The following is a 22844-nucleotide window of genomic DNA, read 5'->3' as shown; positions in this document are numbered from 1 at the left end:
GGTCTAAATCTGATAACTAAGCTGTGATTGTCATCCAACTAGAAAAATTAAAAGTATTTTATTTACTTGCTAGAAATAAGCTTAAAGGCGATTTACTTTCTACTGGGAATGAAAGTCCATCTGTTTTCTATCTTATTCTCTAAACATGGATTATTGTGAAATACAAGCCATATTTCAAAATGTGCTTTTAAACTGTGCCTGGCGGGAAAAAAAAAAACAGGGCAGTGAAATTTTAGTGAAAGAAAAATCCATTTTGTCAAATTCATTTAAACGTAGATCTCCTTAAATTGTTTTCTAAACCTTGCTATAATAAATGGTATGGATAATAAGAGTTATTTATTAGACAAGAGTGAATTTAGTTCTTTGATTCCCTAACGCAAAAGAGTGACTGCAAAAATTTATTTAAGCTCTATGGAGTACACAAGAAACAACAAAAATTTTTGTGGATAGTATAAAACAGTTTGTTTAATCTTTGGAATATGGTAACAGGTAGTTTGGCGACATTTTGGTAAGGCGATAAAGGTTACTAGCTAGGACTTTAGCAGTGTACATGGATAAAGTCGAGTGTGCGCAATGCCATTTTTGTGCAATTCTGGGATGTTGTTTTTTTTTTAATGAAAACAGGTCGACGTGTACATGGATACCGTGTACGTGCAATTCTTAAAAACGCGGCAAGCAGTTTGCGATTCTGCACTTTATCCCAATTTACCCCCTAATCTTCGTCATGATTAAGCACTTTTGTTCCATAAAAGTTCTAGCATAAGCGTAATTCGGCTAGCAGATTGTTGGGAAAAAAATGCCTTTACTTCGTGAAAATAAAATGGCGTCCAAAAAAAAACTAGCAGGTTGCTGTAGCAGGGTTGGTCGCCAAATTTTCGCCAAAAAATCGCCAAGTTACCATAATCCAAAGATTAAACAACAGTTTTTTTTTTTTTTTTTTTTTTTTTTTTTTTTTTTTTTTTTTTTTAGAACAGAGAACTATAAATTGATGTGTGAATATATAATCCAATGCTAGAAAATAAACTTATCACACTTACAATATTTTCCAAATGAACTTTGCAAAAAATATGACATTTTCAGTTCGAAAGAAATTTCAATAAATGCGAGCAGAAGGAAATATATTTTTTCCCTCTGAAAATGTTAGAAATTGAGTGACAGCGGAGAAATGGTCGGAAATTTAATAACATTTCACCAAAAGAAAAAAAAAACTCCTTCATACCCGAAGCTAATATAGTAAAATGAGTTAACATTTTTTATCGTATTTGCGAATCGTAAGTAAAAAACTCTGAAGTTTTTCTTTTTAAAACGGATTCAAAAATCATTTGTATAAAATATTTTTCTATGCCGACATTACGAAAGGCGAGAATACTGGTAAGTTGTATTGTCATTTTTTAATTGCCTTTCTTAATGTGGAAAATATGCAACTGGAAAAACGAATAAGATTTCCTTCATAAATATTTAACAGTGCATTTTAAAATTAATTAATTGGCTTCTTTAGAATGATATTTTTTCAAAGAATAAAAGGCTACTTTTACTTTCGTACAAGTTCTCCAGAAATAAATTAGCGGATAGTAAATCAAAATATTCCGAATTTCAGTGTGTCATATCAAAACAATTCGATGATCAACAAATTAAACGGTAAAAGTAAAAAAAGTTATTTTTGACTTTTGCATTCTTTTATACCTGTATTTTAACTTTTAATAATATATTTCCTTTACATAATTTTTTCATAGCAAGCGTATTGCATAGTTCTTTTTTATATAAAACATACTTCTTTAACGCCTTTATTTCAATTTATTGACGCAACTATATTATGTAATTCATGAAATAAAAATACTTTAAATTTCTTAATATATAAGTATGTATAAAACATGTGTTTCATTCTTTAAATGTGATTCTTGTATAACAAAATGATACATTTTTAAAAATAATTTACATAATTTATAATAAATTAAATCAATAAATTGTATTAATATTTTCATTGCACTTCTTCCCCGCTAATCTTTGGAATATGGTAACAGGTAGTTTGGCGACATTTTGGTAAGGTGATAAAGGTTACTTTAGCAGTGTACATGGATAAAGTCAAGAGTGTGCGCAATGCCATTTTTGTGCAATTCTGGGATGTTTTTTTAAGTGAAAATAGGTCGACGTGTACATGGATGATACCGTGTATGTGCAATTCTTAAAAACGCGGCAAGCAGTGGGCGATTCTGCACTTTCTCCCAATTTCGCACCTAATCTTCGACATGATTAAACACTTTTGTTCCATAAAAGTAAATACGCATTTGACTTGCAGAAGAAAAATAAGCAGGTCAATTAACCGGACTCTTTTTAATGCTCCGATGCGCTGAGATCAAAATTATTTTGAGCAATTAAAGTTTTATTATACTGGCATCAATCTTATTTCTTCGTACCAAAAGTAATCTCAATAAATTACATTTTTAACACATCCTTGATGTATTAAAAACTATTCAGAACAATTATTCTTTTTCTGAAAGACGAAATAGCTAGCTGAAAACTTCTTCTTGAGCTTAATATTCCAATTAGATCACCAAACCGTATTCTGAGACGAAAACCCTTTCGTAAGAAATGAAATAAAATAAAATGAATACTTCTCATTTCTTTCCATTCAACAAGTAAACTAAAATGCTTCTAGTGCTTCTCAGTTCAGAGAGAAAAAGCAAAGGAACGCGAGGGTGTTGGCAGAGAGGGGAGTCCTACCCCCATTTCGAATCGAAGGGTTCCAAAGATGACTCATTAGTTCTATGAATGGGCCCTTAACGAATTCTTTCTATAAACACTGTTTTATCTGTGAGCCCTGCGGTCCCAGGGGCGCAAAGTCAATTATGCGTGGCGCGTCGAAGAGGATTCGAAAGTTCGATCGATATCCGAAATGGGGGGACAGCCGGTGGAACGAAGATATACCGGAGATTTGATTTTGATAGAGTCCTTCTAAAGTCGAGTTCAGATACAGAAGTACCTTGCTTTTGAAATATTCAGTAGGTTATCGTGAATGCTAAACGTTTTGTAGCGCAATATAACTAAACAGTCGCAGTCTGCATAGATTACATTTCTTTCTCAGATGACTTATATTTCTTTTTGAAATGTAAAATAGTATGAATAGGAAACTATAAAACTACTATTCTCTTTTCAAAAACAAAATGCCCATTTTAACAAAAATTTAAGAAAGGAAATATAAAGAATAAGATTACAATCTAGATATTGCTATACAATTACATGGGAACTATGATATTTTGTTTTAGACACAAATTTAGACATTTTGTTTTTCAGTTTTGTTTTAAGTTATTCGAATTTTCAAATTTAGCTCAAATCCTAGCAAATCCACCACCTAGTCTTCGGGTTGAAAAAGGCTTCAATGTTTTTTAATTAAATTACACTAGTAATGTCCCCAGACACCACGTTCGTGCTCTTCAGTTGGCTGAAAACACCCAACGCGTAATCTTTTTTGACCAAACATTTTCGCTCTTTATATTCTGTTGCACAACCATGTATTAACATTCATTCCGCCTTGGTATATGTTGCCACTATACCAAACCTTGCTCGGTCCCACATCACGTTGTCTGCCAAACGTAAGTTCCCACTGGCCAAGGTCTTGATCTTTATACATTTCCGCTTAACTTTTTAATAGGTTTATTTCAATATCAAGAAAAATTAAAATAGTGTACAAACCTCTCATCTTACCCCTCTGTACAATGTTGCTAAGACGCAGAAGTGCATCCTCAGCACATTTTTGAGCAATGAAACCATATTGGTCAGCACTAAGAATATTTTCTTTATGTAGATGCCAAGTAATTCTGTTAGTAATTAGTTTTTCAAAACATTTACCTAAAGAAGAAAGAAGACAGATACACCTAAGATTATTCACATGTGGAACAGTGATACTTTGTTTCTTGGGTATCACAATAACAAGGGCGTTCTTCCAAGTTCGTGGAAAAGCACCAAGATTCAAACATATATTAAATAATCTATGAAAAGCTGCAGGAAAAAGACGATGGAAGTATCTTATGGTTTCATTGGGAATAGAGTCCGAGCCAGGAGACCTGCCAAGCCCTATATTACGAATTACATCATCAACCTCGGCCTGCGAAAAAGGAGGATCAATCTGAGACGCATAACTACTGCGAGCAGATGAGCGCCACTGAGTATGAAAGTCATTATCAAGTCTCACACAATCAGGAGGAAAAGCTTTATCAAGAATAGCATCGATAGTTTCCTCCAAGGAAGACGTAAAGTTACCGCTTGAAAGCCGAAGGCCCGAGATCTCAATCTTCCTCATAAAATTTTCTTTAATACCATAAGTGTAAATTTTTTTCCACACATTCTCATTATTTATATCGGAAAGAAACTTCCTCCAAGACTCTAATTTGGCCTCAATAAGCATTTCATTGTATTTTTTCCTTAAATCAAGGTATTTCCGCTTATACAAGTCCCTTATATCATTGCTAGTAGTCCTCTGGAACCTCCGTCTAGCCGCGTTGACTCTCTTTCTCATAATGGAAATTTCCAATGACCACCAAGGTACTTTTCGCCTACCAGTCCTTCTAGTAGGCATAGATTTAATACATGCCCGAAAAATAACTGAATTCATAAAATCTACAATCACATTAAGTGAGTCAGTGCTCGAGCAAGAATCCAAACCATTAATGATCAAAGAAATATACTGTGAACAATATTTTTCAAAATATCCCCAATTTGCTTTTTTTGTATTAAACAAAATTCTACTGACAGCAATTAAAGAAGCATCAGAAACAGATAAGTCGAATTCAATCATTGCATGATCTGACAATGATTCACAGTCCGAGAGACACCAGCGGGTAACATTTGCTAGCAAATCAGCTCCCATAATTGTGACATCTATATAGCTTGATCCCTGTTCCGAACAAAAGGTAGGGCCACAGTCCTCATTGATCACATATAAGTTATAGGAGCTGACAAAATCTCCAAGCTTGTTTCCTCGAGCATCACTGTAGGGACTAAACCACAGTTCAGACTTACTATTGGAATCCATACCCCAAATAAGCTTTGCAAGATCCTTAGCCTGGAAGACCCGACTTATTTTATGCAAATCAAATTCAATACATCGGGAGGGCTCAAAGTAGTATGAAAATAGAAAATATTTAGTATCTTTAAAAATAATATCAAGAGTCACCATATTATAATCTTAGACGTCTTAGGGTTCTATTTTATTTTAGCAATCAATTCAAAAAAATTACCTTGTGAGCGCCGAATTAATTTTACTATACTAATTTACATAAATTCACTGCACAGCGTCAAACCAATGCTCTTAAAAGCATAGGTCATTATTAAGTAGAGAAAACCTTTATTGTGACGCGAATTTCTCTAATCATTGTCTCGAACTTGAGATATTTCCTGAAATTGTACATATACGTTTTTCGCAAAAGCTGAATAAGTAAATGAATTTCAAAATTTTCTTAATTTCAGTTTTAATTATTAGAGCTGTTACCAAAAATATTAATAAAGCTCATTTTGTCAGTTTTTTTTTTTTTTTTTTTTTGTTGTTGTTTTTGTTTGTTTGTTTGCTTTGTTTTTATTAAAGTTGTATAAATTTTCCATCTGTGCTTGCCAGAATCAACGAAGAGTTTCAAAAATGATTTTCTCATATTTAAAAATTTGCTATTTATTCACAAAAAATCTCAGTATGCCTAATGTAATAAATACACTGAAGATCCAAAACATTACAAACACCTATCAATAACGCATTGCGCAAGCTTCGGCCCGCAAAAAAGCTACAACTTGCCTTGACATGGATGCCACAGTTCTTGGTAGGTGTCTGGAGACAGGTTGTACCAAATACAGTGGGTACAAAAAGTATTTGCACACATACATTTTTGTTCACAATTTATAAGAAAATGCATTAAGAAATACAAAAATTGGCATTTAAAAAATAGAATAAGCTTATTCATTTAAATTAATTACAAAAATACAATAATATTAATAAAAAACATTTTTTGCAACAATATTAAAATATCTTAAGTCAAAAAAGTATTTGCACACTCAACTCAACTTTAGCAAATTTGCACTTTTATGCTATTATTTGACAGTCATCCCGCAGTAAATAACATGCGTAAGACGACTATAAAAGGAGCTGTTGTCGAAACGTTATCAGTTGATTGTCGATTTCAAATTGTAATGGCACCTAAGAAATCTGAATTGCCGATTTCGTTGCGAGAACAAATTTTTTCTCTACGTGAAAATGACCTAAGTTATCGAGAAATAGGTAAAAAAGTAAATGTTTGCTTCTCTACTGTTCGGTATGTTATAAAACGTCATAAAGAAAGAGGATCTACATCAAATAACTTGCGCTCTGGACGCCCAAAGAAACTTTCACTGCGAATGAAGCGAAAAATCATAAAAGAAGCATAAAAAATCCCTTTTTTAGTGCAATTACTTTAGCCAATGATGTCGCTTCAACATCTGGAGTTCAAATATGTGCCCAAAGTGTTCGAAATGTCCTGCACGATGCACAAATTTATGGGAGATCTCCAAGGGAAAAACCTCTCATAACTGAACGAAACAGACTGAAGAGACTTGAATTCGCTAAGGAATATATCAATAAAGCAATTGATTTCTTGAAAAATGTCATATTCTCCGACGAAAGTAAGTTCAATATCTTTAAATCAGATGGCAGGAAATTAGTTTGGAAAATACCTTGTACTGCTTTTCATACCAAAAATGTGTTACCTACAGTTAAACATGGAGGAGGCTCTGTTATGATTTGGGGGTGCATGGCTAGCAAAGGAGTTGGTAATTTGTGTTTCATTGATGGTAATACGACAGCTCGAACTTATATTGATGTGCTGTGAGATAACTTGCCACAAAGTGCAATAAAATTGGGTATCAGTAATTCGTACTATTTTCAGCAAGACAATGATCCTAAGCACACTGCTGGTATAACGCGTATGTGGTTGCTTTATAATGTACTCAGAAAACTTGCCACTCCACCACAATCACCAGACTTAAATCCTTTGGACAATTTGTGGAATTCTTTGGATTTAAAAATAAGAAAAAGGAAGATTTCAAGCAAACAAGCCCTTATTGAAGAGTGGTCGAATACTGACCCTACTGTTAGAGAAAATTTAATTAAATCAATGCCAGCAAGATTACTGTGGGGCACTTGGACCTGCATAGTATTGAGCTGCCAGATGAGCCATTATCTGTGGCCAATTTTGCTGTACCAAGCGAGACAGTTTTTTCTGATGAAGTGTGAACATCCTGCAGCTTGGCGTCTACTGCTGGTTTCACCGTCATTTATGCACTTTGTATAAATACTAATAACGGCAGATAGGGAGCAACCTACCAGTCGTACAGTTTCTAAGATACTCGTTCCAAGACTTCGGGCCATTACAATCTGTCCTCTATAAAATTCGCTTGGATCAACAGCCTTTCCCATCACTCGCAAAAGTGCAAGAATGATTCCATATCTTCTCCAGCAACAGTTAAATACAATACCCGCTTAATCGCATGATTTCCACGTCACCCAGACCGAGTTCACTGAAAAATATGGTAATGGTCCTAATGTTTTGGCTCGTCAATGCATATCAGAATGTCATCTCACGTTATGAAGTTTATTACAGTGCTAGAAAGTGCCCGGTTTATAAATTTCAATTAAATATATATCTATATTATAATGTTTATTTATTTACGTATTCACTTTTTTTACATTAATGTTTGTGTAAAACCACGATTTTCACAGATTTATTTATTCACAGACCTATAAACTTCCGCGAAATTTCATAATTTACCCCTTTATTGCTCCATGAAACATTATAACCTCTATTTTCCTCAACATAAAATTATTGCTCTAGTCATCGGCAAGCAATGTCTCTTTCGTACTTGTTAACAGATGCCCACCAGCGGCCAAGGGGTAACGTCGCTGAACACTGGTAGTTCGGTCCGAGGTTCGAATCCCGCGAACGGGCTGGCTGCATGGGCGTTTTCGTGGTTTTCCCCAGGTGTAACGTGTATACGAGCCAGTTTCCCTTAAAAAGTCCTCCACGAAGGCATCCCCCCTTAAGGCAGATAGCCCTCGAGTGCTTTGCCGTAATTTAATAAACCAAAAACCTGTTAACAGATAGGAAACTACGAAACCTTCCATGCAAACAACCCGTTCGCAAAGATTTAAACCCGGATTGCTTCGGCTGGGTTTGGTTTATGTAATGACGGCAAAGCCTCAAGAGCTATCTGCCTAACGGGAGGAATGCCTTCGTTGAGGACTTTTTAAGGAAAACTGAATCATATACACATTACACATAGGGAAAAACTATGAAAACGCCCATTCAACCAACCCGTTCCTTAAACACGGATTGAACTCCCAGTGTTGAGAAGGAAATGTCAAAATTTAATTTATGGGTTCGCACCTACCTGATTCAGTTTGTTTTGGAAAATCCAGGAAGACTCAAAGACAGACACAAAAACCAAAAATTTCTTTCACGTTTCGCACTAAAACCTAACTCTGATTCTCATGCATTCTAGAACCTGACGTCACTCTACCCTAGCTTTAAAGCTTCAATTCACTTCAGTTCATAACATTCCCCCCCCTCGTTGAATCTTGGGGAGATTCTGAAATTTATAACAAATACAGTTGCATAAATCCAGTATTTTAAGTGCTTTAATTATCCGAAATCTTTCTCGCAAAAAGATTTTCATTGTATAACTGAACGTTTTTCATATGTACAAATCTGATCAATAACCTAGTAAATTTGTATTTGTCCAGTAACAATACTGCATATGTGAAGAATTCTTTCACTACTTCGATGAAATCTCAGTTCTTATTCTTAAAATCCTATCCTCATCTTTGAATGTAACAAAATTCAAAGATTTTACATCAGGTAAATAATAATTTTGAATTAAAAGAATCAAGCACTATTCAGAATTTTCAAGCTTAGAAAAAGAAAGTTCAAGGTTTTCACATTTAATACGAAATTTTCGACATTTATTTACAAATCTTAAAATCCAAGCAAACAGTCGAATTAATATATCGTAATTTGAAATGTTGTTTAGAAGCCAAAGGGGTGCGTCTTTCGCCAAATCAACAGTCACCATTTTAATCTTTCTCCTCTCTTCATTTACTTCTTTAGGCTGACTATGAGTTTCCCTAACAGCCCATATTCCGGATCTGCCTTTAGCCACGAAGCCCCTCCCACCACTGAGAATGTGCCCTGAGCGGAATAGACACGCGACAGTAAATCAACAATATTCATACTCTCCGAACATGCTTTCATGCCTGATGGTTCGTCAACTGAGGAATTTCTTTTGCTCGGTTGGTCACCAAAACTAACCAATTTCCCAGTTCTTTTATCCACCAAATGACTGTAGTAGAACCAAACCAAAATGCTACTTTTAAGATCTGGTTGGCCCACCAGCGGCCGAGCGGTAAAGTCCCTGAACACTGGTAGTCCGGTCCGAGATTCGAATCCCGCAAACGGGCTGGCTGCATGGGCGTTTTCGTGGTTTTCCTCATGTGTAACATGCATACGAGCCAGTTTCTCTTAGAAAGTCCTCCACGAAAGAATCCCTCCCCTTTGGCAGGTGACAGGTGACGGAGGACGGGGACGCCTGGCGTCTAACAGAGGTAAATAGGCATATGTCCCACACCCTCCCCTATCCAGACGCAACAACTCCCTGTGGCCCCATAAGGACGCACCGGGAGTTTATCGATAACATAAATTACTACTTACTCATAAATTACTACCTACTGATAACATATAAATTCTGCTTTTTCGTAAATTATCGCATACACATAAGTTACTGCTTGTGCTTGTACCTGAATTACTGCTTACACATAAATTACTGCTTACACATGAAATACTGCTTACACATGAAATACTGCTTACATTAATATGACTACATTAATATGGTGCATTAATATGATGCTCAGTTACATATACATGCTACATTACACGTTAATTTGATACATAATTACACATTATTATGATTCAAATACTGAAAAATACTGCTTACACATTAATATGATACACAATTGCATAATACATTGTACATATGGCAACATTCAGATCGCAGTTCACTCATATTGGGTTATTCAGTGCGGAGTATGAAACAAAATGCTGTTTCAGTTAAAGAATATACTACATAGTTGCAATGCACCGTTGCGTTACACACATATACTGTTGCACTATACATAACTGTTACTTTACACACAAGTTACTGCCTGCTGATGACACATAAATTATTACTTATATAAGTTACTGCTTACACTTAAAATTCTGGTTACACATTAATATGATACATTATTACATATAGCATTGTACATATGGCAACATTCGGATCACAGTTTACACGTATTTGGTTATTCAGTGCGGAGTATGAAACAGCATGCTGTTTCAGTCAGGGATTATATTACATAGCTGCATTGTGCATAGTTGCGTTATACCATTGCATTACATACATATTCTGTTGCATTGTACATAAATTACTACTTACTCATGAATTGCGGCCTACTGATGATACATAAGTTCCTGCTTACACATAAGTTACTGCTTGCATATGAAATACTGCTTGCACATTATGTTAAATAGATACTCATTAATTACTGCTTACACATAAGCTGCTTGCACATGATTTGCTGCTTGCACAGAAGATACTACTTACATATTAATATGATACATGATTACATATACACATTACCTTACACATTAATATGCTTACATATACACATAAATATATGCATTATATTACACATTATTACTCCTAAATTACTGTTTACACATAAATTACTACTTACACTTGAATTAATGCTTGCACATAGAATGCTACTTACACTTTAAATGATACATAATTGCATATACTCATTACATTACACATTAATATGATACATGATAACACATTAATATAATACAAATACTGCTTACACATTAATATGATACATTACTGCCTACGCTTGCACCTTGTTACCTTGTTACTGCCTACGCTTGCCTGCCCTTTGGCAGATAGCCCTCGAGACTTTGCCATAATCACACACACACTAAAATATGGTAGACCAAGCGTTTCGATACTAGAATTCGTAAGCCTAGCGCCTACACTTCAAGCCTTCAACTCCAATCGTGGCATAGCCAGAGGTTTGAGAGAAGCTACTCTAGACTTCGCTCTAACAAAAACAACTAATTTCACCTCAGAATTATCTATTGACTGAATAAAGACACTCACAGCAGATGCCCCTTTGCTGGCATCAACAAAAACCTGCTATTTAGAAAATTAATTAATTACCATATATAATGAGGGAAAGTTTCACTTTTTAGTTCATGTACATCTTTGTAACGTATTATTTTTAGAATTTATTCACAATATCCGGTGATGCTTCTCAACATCTTTACAAGCAACATTGTTTTCAAAACCACCCAAATTAAAACAGTCTCTAGACATGATTAAGTGTACCTGTTCTATAAAACGAACTTGTTTGTTAATATTAACAACTCCAGTTACACAATTGTCCTCGCAGAAGTAGTTTTTGAATTTTTGAGCAGTTTCATCATACGGGGGAGGTAATTTCCTAAAAGATGTATTAAAGACTCATTTAACATATAAGGGTTTGAATAAATTCCAAATATAACTCGACAATGCTTACAAATTTTTTGCTCTTCATTACACGGGGGGGGGGGGAATCTGTCTTTGGTTGCAACAGACAGGCGTCTTTAGATGCATAATTATATAAAAGTTTGCACAAAAGCCTTTGGTAAATTTTAACTTATTAATCACTTTCTGATACCTCCTCCAAATTAGTTAAAAAGTCCTCCACGACTGCATCTTTTCTTTTAGGCAAAAAGCCCTCGAGTGTACCATAAACCAAAAACTAATAAACCTCCAGGTTAGTTTTTTATTATCAAATAAATGCGGGTACTATTCGGTTTTGACGGCAGTAAAAAACAGCCAAACTATTGTTGATGCCAGTGCTGCCAAAAATAATTGCGGCAACCCTAAAGCAAGAAAAGACGTATAATAATAAATAGATTAATGTTTTAATTTAGATGAAAGGTTAATTTCATATAATACGTTTTTATTATTATAATTTATATAAAAAATACTAAACATGACTGAATGGAAGCATAAGAGTAAATAACTATTTCAGATCATTATTAGAATTGATAAAAAAATTGCTAAACATAATTGAATGGATGCCTGCATCGCTATTTCGCTAAAGCATCCTTTCATCTCGTTGGTTGTTCAAACATAATTTTTTATAATGAATGATGCCTTTTCTTTGAAAAAATTCTCGGTAAAGTGCAGAATCGCCCACTTATTTGTTTGCTGCTTTTTACAAGGGTAAAAACAATTGGATTTTTGTCAATTTTCTTTTACTTTTTAAGTGAAAATAGCTCAATGTGTACATAGATAAAGTCAAGGGTGTGCCATTTTTGTGCAATTCTGGAATTATTTTTGAAGTCAAAATAAGTCGATGTGTACATGGATACCGAGTATGTGCAATTCTTAAAAACGCATTAAACAGTGGGTGATTCTGCACTTTACCCAAAATTCTATTGCACACTTTTCGTCATGGGCAATTCCCAAATTTTTAAATCCATATTATATCAAAAAAGGATTTAAAAATTGGAACTAGTATTTCAATGGCGTCTTAAGATATATAGAACTATGTAAACTTACGCAATCTGAAATCAGCGCGTCCGTTACATTTGGCGCGTTGTTAAATGGGTGCGTTTGCTAGATTTGGCGCTTTTGCGCATACATTTTCGCTACAATTTTTTTACGGTCCTCAAAACGGAATAGTGCCTAAATGCGTAAAGTTGCATTTCCAAGGTAGTTCTAGTTCGTATTTGGCATTGCGAAGAATTTTAATTTTTTTCTTCAAAATCAATTAAGCTGTCCTTAACAGTTTGGAACGAATCAGCTAGTCCTAAAATTTCAATTCTTATCATGCGCTCAAAGGAATATTTCGAACAAAGTAGTTAAAATGCTATCACCTGTTCATGAATTCTGTATCCTAATTACCGCCCACCCGTTTTTAGTTTTCACTGCTGTTAGCCCTGTATCTAACTCAACTGAGCTTTCATTCAGAAATTTTCACAAAACATCAGTCTCTCTTTTCTCGCAGAAAGTATCTGCAAAATATTTTATTTCGTTTCAAGTCGTTTAAAATTCGACAATTATTAATTATCGGAATAAATCCGCATTTTTTTTTTTTTTTTTTTTTTTTTTCCTTTTTTCCAAAAGAACTTTTTTTTCCAAAAAACTACAAAAGTATATGACCTTTCTTAAATTACTGACTTCGATAGAAAATACTTCACGTTCCTTCGGTTTCGTTTCATTCCCTCCCAGATGAAGCCTGTGTTACTGTTTCATTCTAAAGCGGGGGAACATTCAATAACGTTATAATTCTTTCGCTTATGTAACTACACTCATGTCCATAAATTAAGGATAATTCGGAGTCACGCAGAAATCGAACTCTAAAATAAATATATCACCTGTAAAATCACTACACACATCTTCAAGAATCATATGCAAATTTCAGGAAGTAAGCAGATGACATCGATGGTACGTCACAATGACGAGAGTGTAAGAGAGTGATATATAAGGAATACAGGCAAAGAAGTAAAATTGTTCGCAGGCGCTTTATAAGCATTTCAGTGCAATAACCGAATAGTTATGACACAAAGGACGCATTTGGATGATTTTTTACGTGTTAGAATTATCGGCCGTTTGGAATGTGGGCGTCTGGAATCTGATTCTCGCGGGACTTTCATATGGAGAGCTCCAGGTACCCGTTACCACCAAGAAAACATCATTGAACGACACCGTTACAGTGGTGCAGGAGTGCTCGTTTGGGGTGGAATTATTCTGGGTTCCAAAACTGACCTGCATGTTCAAATTGGAACCATGACAAGCCAAATCTATCGGCACGTCATTCTGGAGCAACATGTACGTTTGTTTCGGGGCGCCATGGGCGCACAATTTGTGTTTATGAATGACAACGCCCGTCCTCACCGTGCAAACATCGTAAGCGAATGCCTTCAATCGGAAGATATCACCCGTATGGACTGGCCAGCATTCTCACCGGACTTGAATCTAGTAGAGCACGTGTGGGACATGCTTGGCCGACGAGCTGCAGCCCTACAACCTCCTCCTACATGTCTACCGGAACTTCGGAGAGCATTGCTTTTTGAGTGGTATAATATCCCCCAAGATCAGATCGATAATTCGATACTAGCATGCCTAGGCATTGTACGGACTGTATTGCATCGTCTGGGAGACATACAATGTATTAACAATCATACCAACCATGTAATATTGGTTTTTTGTAAATAGATTTTTTTTTTTTTTTTTTTTTTTTTTTTTGTGTGTGTGTAATTTGCTCCAGGGAGAAAAAATCGCTAATTTTTTTAATTATATCAAACATGTAGCATCTTTTTTTGCTCTTTACCTTTTGTTTAATAAATAAGCTTTACAAATAAGTCAAATTTGTTTTGCTTGTAACTCTTCCTTTGCCTCATTTTGCATTATCCTTAATTTATGGACATGAGTGTATTTCGGCTAGCCAAATCACACGAAGCGTGAACTTTCCGCCTTCACGTTGAGCCCGGATGGCTACATGAAGAGTTGCAAATAAACAGTTTCACTTCTACGGCAATTAGAGGACTTCCGTGTTTTACGTACATTCTTTTCTCCTTGTTTAGGACAAATAATATCAACATGAGAATTACTACACTTAGAACAGTTCATTTGATTTTTAACATTACAAAATCTGCTTAAATGATCTTAAAAAAAAAAAAAAAAAAAAAAAAATTGAAACACCTGTATTTTCTTTAACAATGTCTGTTTTTTTTATCTTTTTAAGTCTTTTCTTTTGCTTTAAAATATTATTCACTGGTGTGGAATTTATCAATTAAGTACAATGAAGTCACTTGCCTGTATTCTTATCAAGGCTTACTAATGCAGAGGCCGACGTAAGTTCAGCTTCCTTTGTTTTTCTTTTTAGAAATAGGATTGGATTGGATTATTCAGTTATGGCAAAGCACACGAGGACTATCTGCCTAAAGGGAGGGATGCCTTTCGTGGAGGACTTTCCAAGGGAAACTGGCTCGTATACATGTTACACATGGGGAAAACCACGAAAACACCCATGCAGCCAGCCCGTTCGCGGGATTCAAACCTCGGACCGAACTACCAGTGTTCAGCGTCTTTACCGCTCGGCCGCTGGTGGATCCTTTTTAGAAATAGAGCTATTTTTAAAAATTTTAAGGTGAGAACCAGATCCGGTTCTTGCTAATGACACCATTTCTTCGCCTTTAGCTTCTTGGCGAAGAAAATTCATCAACTGTTCTAAAGAACGGGAAATCTTAGAATCCTTTAACTCTTAACTTCTCCTTCTTTCCCATGTAGCTTTCCACAAATTGAATTAGAATATCCCCAAACTTTTCTTGTCTTCTTCCTAAGCTCTCCAAAGCTCTCACTGGTGTGGAATCTCACTGGAAATTAATCTGGACATGAAAATCGCAAAGGCCTGAGTGGACTATTGCGTAACATAAAAAAATACAGTAAATATTGCATAATAGTCCCCAAATTTCAGAAAGACTTGAATAAAGGCGTTTCTTCGCCTTTATTCAAGTCTAATAAAGACTTGAATAAAGGCGTTAGCTTCCAGCTTGTCATACAAGATTGCTAAATTGACCTATGTTTGCCCAGTCACGGCTTTCTTCATAACCATGCTTAATAAATCACGAACATAAATCTGAACAGGCAAATCATCGTTTCCAAATCATTCTTTCAACTGTTTGATGGCCTTTGGTTAAATTCTGTTACGTTAAGACTGAATGAGACGCTCAGCTTTCGATTTTGGCTGCATAGATTGCACAATATATTCCATTTTATCTTCATCAGGTAGACTCTTCTTGAAGCTTCTGAAATAGGCTCCAGAAGGACTAGTAATCCTTTGGGTCATCATATAAAATCCTTTGGACCTAAATATTTCTTCAGCTCAGTTTTTGGTAATTTAAATTTTCCTTTTCATTTCGAGCTGCAGAAGCTTCTTGCGATCGCCTTTCCAGTTTAATTCAAAATTCTATGTGCCTCTGTATGCACGTTTCAGCTGTTTCAAAATCGACGGTGTAGGTTTTCCTACCATCTTCAGTCCTCAGTAAATTTTCAGCAATTAGTGACTGACATCAGCAATTAACGCAGCCAAATCAATTTCGACGGAATAATTCGAACCTTAAAGTTCTAGATTATAAACCACCCGCCCACTGACGGTACCATCTTCTTATGTTAAGAACAAAAAGCCAAAATTTGATTCATAGGTTTGCATCTACCCGATGCAGGTGTTTGAGAAAAATCGAGGAAGGCAAAATGTTATTCCGCAGGGAGGGGTGAGAGACCCTGGGACTCGTCCCCCCCGGGGTGCTTTCCATCAAAATTGGGGGCGAAAATAAGCCAAATCTCACTGTCACAACTCAAGGCTGTTGCCAACGGCAGGCGTAATCAAGCGCTCCTTACCACGACGTATTTCGTAGGCTTGAGCTGACCACGCCAGATAAGTGAGCATAATCTATAAGGTATTCCTTCCACCTTTCTAGCGAGTCTTCGGGGTGTAGTGGTTTTGCACGCTGGGTCGGTATTTCAGAGGTCCGTGGTTCGATTCCCGGCGAAGGCGTTTACTGATTTTTCAATCTCTCTTGCTTCCAAAAAAAATCCTAATGTCTCTACAGTGGCGCCCGAGCTAAAAGGGTGTTGGATGAGGATTTTCCACAGCCAGGATTTAAAAGGGGGAGTATATAAAGTATTCCTCCCACCTTCCTAGTGAGCCTTCGTGGTGTAGTGGTTCTGCACGCTGGGACAGACACAAAACCAAAACGTTCTGGGAGTTGACGCCACTCTACCTCAGATCCGAATCACTTTATTTCAAAATATGTTGATTTATTTTGATGTTAAAATTACTTTAAAGGAATCTTTCGAAATATTTTAGACTGTTGCGTTACTTTAAGCTAACATATCTTTTCTCATGCACACAATCGGCTAATTTCTGTCAGCGCTCGAAATAAAAGATCTTCCATTTATTTCTTCCCCAACTTACTAAATATCCAAACAGCTTCCATTTAACCTAACTTTATGACTTCAATTTATCTTTCAAATTTTAATTGAATTGCTTAACAAAAATATTAATTTCAATATCCTTTTTTTAATAATTTAAATGTTTTCTCTTCTAATTGTCTACATAACTGAATTAATTTCAAATTTATTTAACTTATAATATAATTAATTAATAATTGTGAGCATTTTCAGTAACACTATATTTAACAAAATATGTTTCTAATACACTATGCTACGTATTTCGAGATAGAATTGTTTTGTTTTGGCTTCAGAAACGCCTTTATTCAAGTCTTTCTGAAATTTGGGGACTATTATGCAATATTTACTATATTTTTTTATGTTACGCAATCGTCCACTCAGGCCTTGGCGATTTTCATGTCCAGATTAACTGGACAAATACACCCATTGTCCGGAACATAACATCCTTAATTTGACTTCTTTTAAGTTATAATTTATCCGATCGAGCTTGCTATCCACATTCGTAGTACTATTTCAATTAATAAAGAATCTCGCGAACAGGCTGGCTGCATAGGTGTTTTCGTGGTTTTCTCCATGTGTAACGTGTATACGAGCCAGTTTCCCTTAGAAAGTCCTCCATGAAGGCATCCCTCCCCTTAGGCAGATAGCCCTAGTGTGCTTTGCCATAATTAAATACACCAATCAATTAATAAAGAATTATCCAAAAGCCATTTGTTACATACCTCGGCAAGTAATCGTTTGATTATTAATATTTTGCTTAATGTTCAAATTCTAATTTTTGGCTCCTTGAGAATTATATTTTTATTAGCAAATTCAGTCAGTTTTCAAAGCTTTCAAAAATATGACAAAACAATAACAAACTAAGAATGATCTACTTCGGCTCAACTGACATCAACTCTCTTCGCGAAATAAGAGACCGCCCAAGAAAAAGGCAATGACATAATTCCTCGAGGGACAAGCAAGCAGTGTTGCAAGAAGATTGCTTTTTTCAGCGGGACACATCCGCGAAAGTAATCACCAGTTCTATCCTCACTCGATGCTGGCAGCGGACTTACCGCCGAGACTGGATGATGCGGTACCGTGTAGTGAACAGAGCGTTTTTATTTCATGCACCAATCCAACTTTGTCGAGTCCAATAACTGGACTATTTGTTAACGGAGTTTCGATTCGCAGTGGGGAGCGCGACTTGTCGGTTTTCGTCGACTCTCACTCATCTCCCATCTCCTCTCCGATAAGTTTAGAAAGTAAAGTTATATATTTGTACGCAGAATAACTTTTTCGACACTAATATAGCATCTGTGATATTATTATAGATGTTGATAATAACTAATTTACTCACATGTAGAGGCTTGAAACAATTAATATGCGAAAAGGAGTTAAAACTTTTAAGTATAATCCTTGAAAGTCGCCAAACTTTTAAAAACTTTTCACTTTAGTGAGTTTGCAACATACTTTAGCGCAATTAGCACAAAAATGCCGAAAAGCACTTTCTTTAAAATACCTCGGACGAGGTGTATCGTTTTCGGATAACAATTCATTGCTTTCTTTTATTATTTATGTTTACTCTTAAAATGTAAATTCTGTGAAACTGTAGAGACATTATGTATTTTTTTTTTGAAGCAGGAGAAATGAAAAATTTGCAACGCCTTCGCCGGCAATCCAGCCCTGGACCTCTAGCCCAGCGTGCAGACCACCACACCACGAAGGCATGCGAAGAAAGCGGAAGAAATACCATATATATTCCCCCCTTTTAAAGGGCGACTGGGGTTTTAGGGACCCAATCGCCAAATCCTTTGTCTGGAGAATCAGCATCCACCACCCTTTTAGTTCGGGCGCCACTGTAGAGACATCATTAGGTATTTTGGGGGGAGACAGCTACAATGAAAAATTAGCAACGCCTTCCCCGGAAATTGAACCGCGGACCTCTGGAATACGCGCCTAGCGTGCAGACCACCACACCACGAAGACATCCCAAGAAGACGGGAGAAATACCTTATATACTCCCCCTTTTAAAGGGCGACTGGGGTTTTAGCATCCACCACCCTTTTAATTCGGGCACCACTTGTAGAGGCATTAAGTTAATTCGAAAGCAGGAGTGATGAAAAATGAGCAACGCCTTCGCCGAGAATCGAACCGCGGACCTCTGGAATACGCGCCCAGCGCACAGACCACCATACCATGAAGGCATCCCAAGAAGGCGGGAGAAATACCTTATAAAACTTCTACTTTTTTTAAAAATTTATTTAAAGACTTACCATGATGTACATTCTTTAGACTGACATGATTCTTAAAAAAAAAATAAAAAAAATAAAAAATTATTCCATAGGGATAACGCCTCATGCAACAGGCACTCTGGTGACTACACCATTTCAACCAAGTCGATGTAAAATATTTTTAACTTCCACGCGCCAGTTTGTTCCCGTTTGGGTAAACCATTAAAAGCAATAAACAAAGTTTCTTATCTCTTTTATTAATTACCATCTTCTCCCGTGAAATTACACTAGCTGGATTTGTTAAAAGAATTATATATTCTTCTTCCTTTATATAATTTTAGGCGGCCGGAAAGGCCAGTGGCTAGTTATTTGAAAAGTGAAACGGACAACAATACTAATTCCACGGTAGTGTGTTGAGGTTCGAGAATAATATCCTTTACTGGTGAAAAAAATGTATGGAAACAGTTAACACTATATCGCGAATCTTAAAGACATGTTTAAATTTTTTTGTGATTTTGTTGTTGAATTTTATGTGGTGTATGTGAGAAGAAAATGATATTTAATATTAAATTTTAAAAGACAAAATAATTTTGTATCAGCAAGAGTGAGTTCAAGAACAGACAGATAAAGTGGGAGCTGAAAGAGAACATAAAAATTCTTAACAAACTCTCTGCTTTAAGTTAAAAGCTGATTCTTTCAAATTTTATTATTATTATTATTACTTTTATAATTATTTTAATGTTATATATTATATATAAAAAATTATTATTATAAGAATTATTTTAGTGAAAAGGTTATCCTAGCCCGAGTAAAAATTATTTAGTCTATTAATTTAGATTTATTGTTAATTGATATTGAAATGTAAAAGCCAGAGAACAAAATTTTTAAAGGGAATTAAAGAATTACGTACATTTATGGCAGAAACAATTTAATCACTTTTAGTTTAATGCTTCGAATAGAACTTTGCAAAAGTTATTTAAAACACTAATGATGATTATTAATAAAAAATTTCTTATTATAATAATCTCTTTACTATTCAATCCTATGCAGCTCGAGTGTAGGAATTAATTACTTTTCTATTTTTTACCGTATGTTTTTGTTTTATTTATATATACATTACTACACTAACATTACTAATACTAAAAATTTTTCCATTCATTGAACTGAAGCGAATTCACTTAAACTCTAATTGGCGGTCTTTTTAGAATTCATAAATACGATGCTTTTTCCTTTTTCAAATTATTGATTTTAACTTCTGCATTTTTTGTGTTACGGTAGAGGTTTGTTCTAACCAATTTAAAATTTAAGGCTTTGCAACTGTACAGGCGCATATATATTTTTTTCATTTCAAAACTTCTGTTGCTTTTTACAGATTTTTAACAATTTACTCCTCTATTTTTCATTTTTTTATTTTTTAGATCAAATATGCATTTGTCCCTTTTATTTTTGTATGTGTTGGGTTATTTCCGTTTTACTTGTTTTTGGGCCCACCAGAGGCCGAGAGGTAAAGTCGCTGAACCTTGTAGTAAAATTTAAATCAAATTTTATTACATTTAAACATAAAGCATAAAAAATTTTGATTTAAATTTTTCACTGAAGTACTTTATTATTTCACTTTCGTTTTCAGTTCTTTAAATAAGATAGAATTCGTTTTATTTAAGGTACAAGATTCTAATTAGAATTTACTTTGTTTTTTCCTTGCTTATTTTGCCGAAGAGAGATTTTAATTGACTTCAATGTTCCTCCCCCCTGACGAAGTGGCACTGAAGTTGATTGAATTCCTTTTCTGTTTCGTTCATTTTTCTTTAAATTTCATTAAATTTCTTCAAATGTAATTTTGCTTATTTGAAAAGTTTTGTTTTAACATTTTTTTTATTGCATTTATTGGATTATTTTAAATTTATTAAATATTAATTTCAATTTTTGGTCTTTGTGAAAAATTAGTTCTAAATTTCTTACTTGACGTCTTTATATATATAATGAATTAAAGTAAATTATAACTAAAAACAATCTAATAATTTAAAAAGTATATTAAATATGTAATATTTAAATAATATTAAAAAAATACTCAGAATTTAATATTTTTATGAAAACCATACTAAACACTTATTAATACCATTATACTAAATATTTAATAAAACATCATACTAAATATCTAATAAAAATATAAAACTTGAAATATACTGTAAAATATATTTTCGACAGCATTTGGCTAAGAGTGAAAATTTGTTGTGAGAAAATTTCAAACAAATAACTTTTTTAACAAGACATGGTCAAAGTAAATAAATAAAATTTAATTTAATGTAGTTTTAATACCTATTTCTTGCTAAACTTAGTCGGGAAGTGGTCAGCAGATGGTGGGAGATGGGAACTTCAACTAACACCTGGTACTGAAAAATATGTTTCTGTTATGTATGTATAAATATGTAAATAAAATTACTTATTATTTACAATTATTAGTAATTATTTAAATCTAATATTAAATAATATTTAAAAATTATGTTTCCATATATGGTAAATATATGGTAAATATATGGTAAACTATATAAACATATGGTAAACTCTTTTTGAGGTTTTACACTAGAACCTGAAGGGATTCTAATTAGAAACCTGGAAGAGTTTTGAACAAAACAGTGACGATAAAAAAGCAGTAACAGTTTTAGAATTATTTTATATTCATAAAAGGTTACGTTTGATTATCTGGACTATGACAAAATACACAATGACTGTCCACCTAAAGGAAGCCTTCGTGGAAGACTTTTAATGAAAACTAGCTCGTATTGAAGTTTAACATGGAAAAATCGGCGTAGCCTCCCATGCAGCCACCAGTTCACCTGGGTTAACAGATACATGATTTAATTACTCAAGATCATGCATTTTTCTTCATCGTATAGTATGCGAGGAAAGTGTAATATAAATATTTTGCTCAAATAATGAGGTGATCATTTCTGTTTTATTCGTCACAAAAATAACACTCCTTTCAGGCTTTCATAAAATCTTTTTTTATTTTTGAATCGAAAAATGCTGTGCAAGTATACTTGTCATCATGGAGCCAGTTTTAATATGCTATGCACATCAAAGTTAATTTTTGAGGCTGTACCACGCGGGCAATTGATTGGATTGGTCCTGTAACACATGTTGGAGGACGAAAGTTTTGATTCGGCGGAAGATGCTCTTGTCAATAGCTTAATAGGTCATCTGTTAAGCTACAGGACTAAAAACTTTACTTCAAAGGAGTGAGTGAGTGAGTGAGTGATTATGGCGCAAAAACCAGAGATGATTATGACGCGCCAAACAAAAGATGAGATGATTACAATTGATGACATTAAAATTCAATAAATAAAAACAAGTAGATAAATGTACCAAATCCAGAGGATGAAGTCATATAAAAACAAGTTAAAAACACATATTAAAATTCAAGACACAGTCTTCAAAACAAATTACATTTGGTAATAAAAGCCAATCTCTTTTAAATAATAAAATAAATTACAATTGACCTCTCTTCCTATTAAACGGTCGAGAGGTAAGTCACAGCTGTTAAAATATTTCTGGCGAAGA

The 22844-nt window shown here is 34.6% G+C and overlaps 1 long non-coding RNA gene across 1 annotated transcript in view; it reads right to left on the bottom strand.

Moving 5' to 3' along the window:
• Positions 1-21676, bottom strand: part of LOC146999035 (uncharacterized) — an 81009-nt gene extending 59333 nt beyond the window's left edge. Inside the window, exon 1 of the long non-coding RNA XR_015040056.1 lies at positions 21603-21676. This is a non-coding gene — a long non-coding RNA (uncharacterized LOC146999035). The remainder of the gene's footprint in view (positions 1-21602) is intronic.
• Positions 21677-22844: the final 1168 nt, after the last annotated feature.

The sequence above is a fragment of the Stegodyphus dumicola genome, chromosome 1 (genome assembly GCF_044657685.1).
Source record: "Stegodyphus dumicola isolate Sdum_Otavi_A_Nest chromosome 1, ASM4465768v1".
Taxonomy (NCBI): domain Eukaryota; kingdom Metazoa; phylum Arthropoda; class Arachnida; order Araneae; family Eresidae; genus Stegodyphus; species Stegodyphus dumicola.
This window is presented reverse-complemented; position numbering and strand designations above follow the sequence as displayed.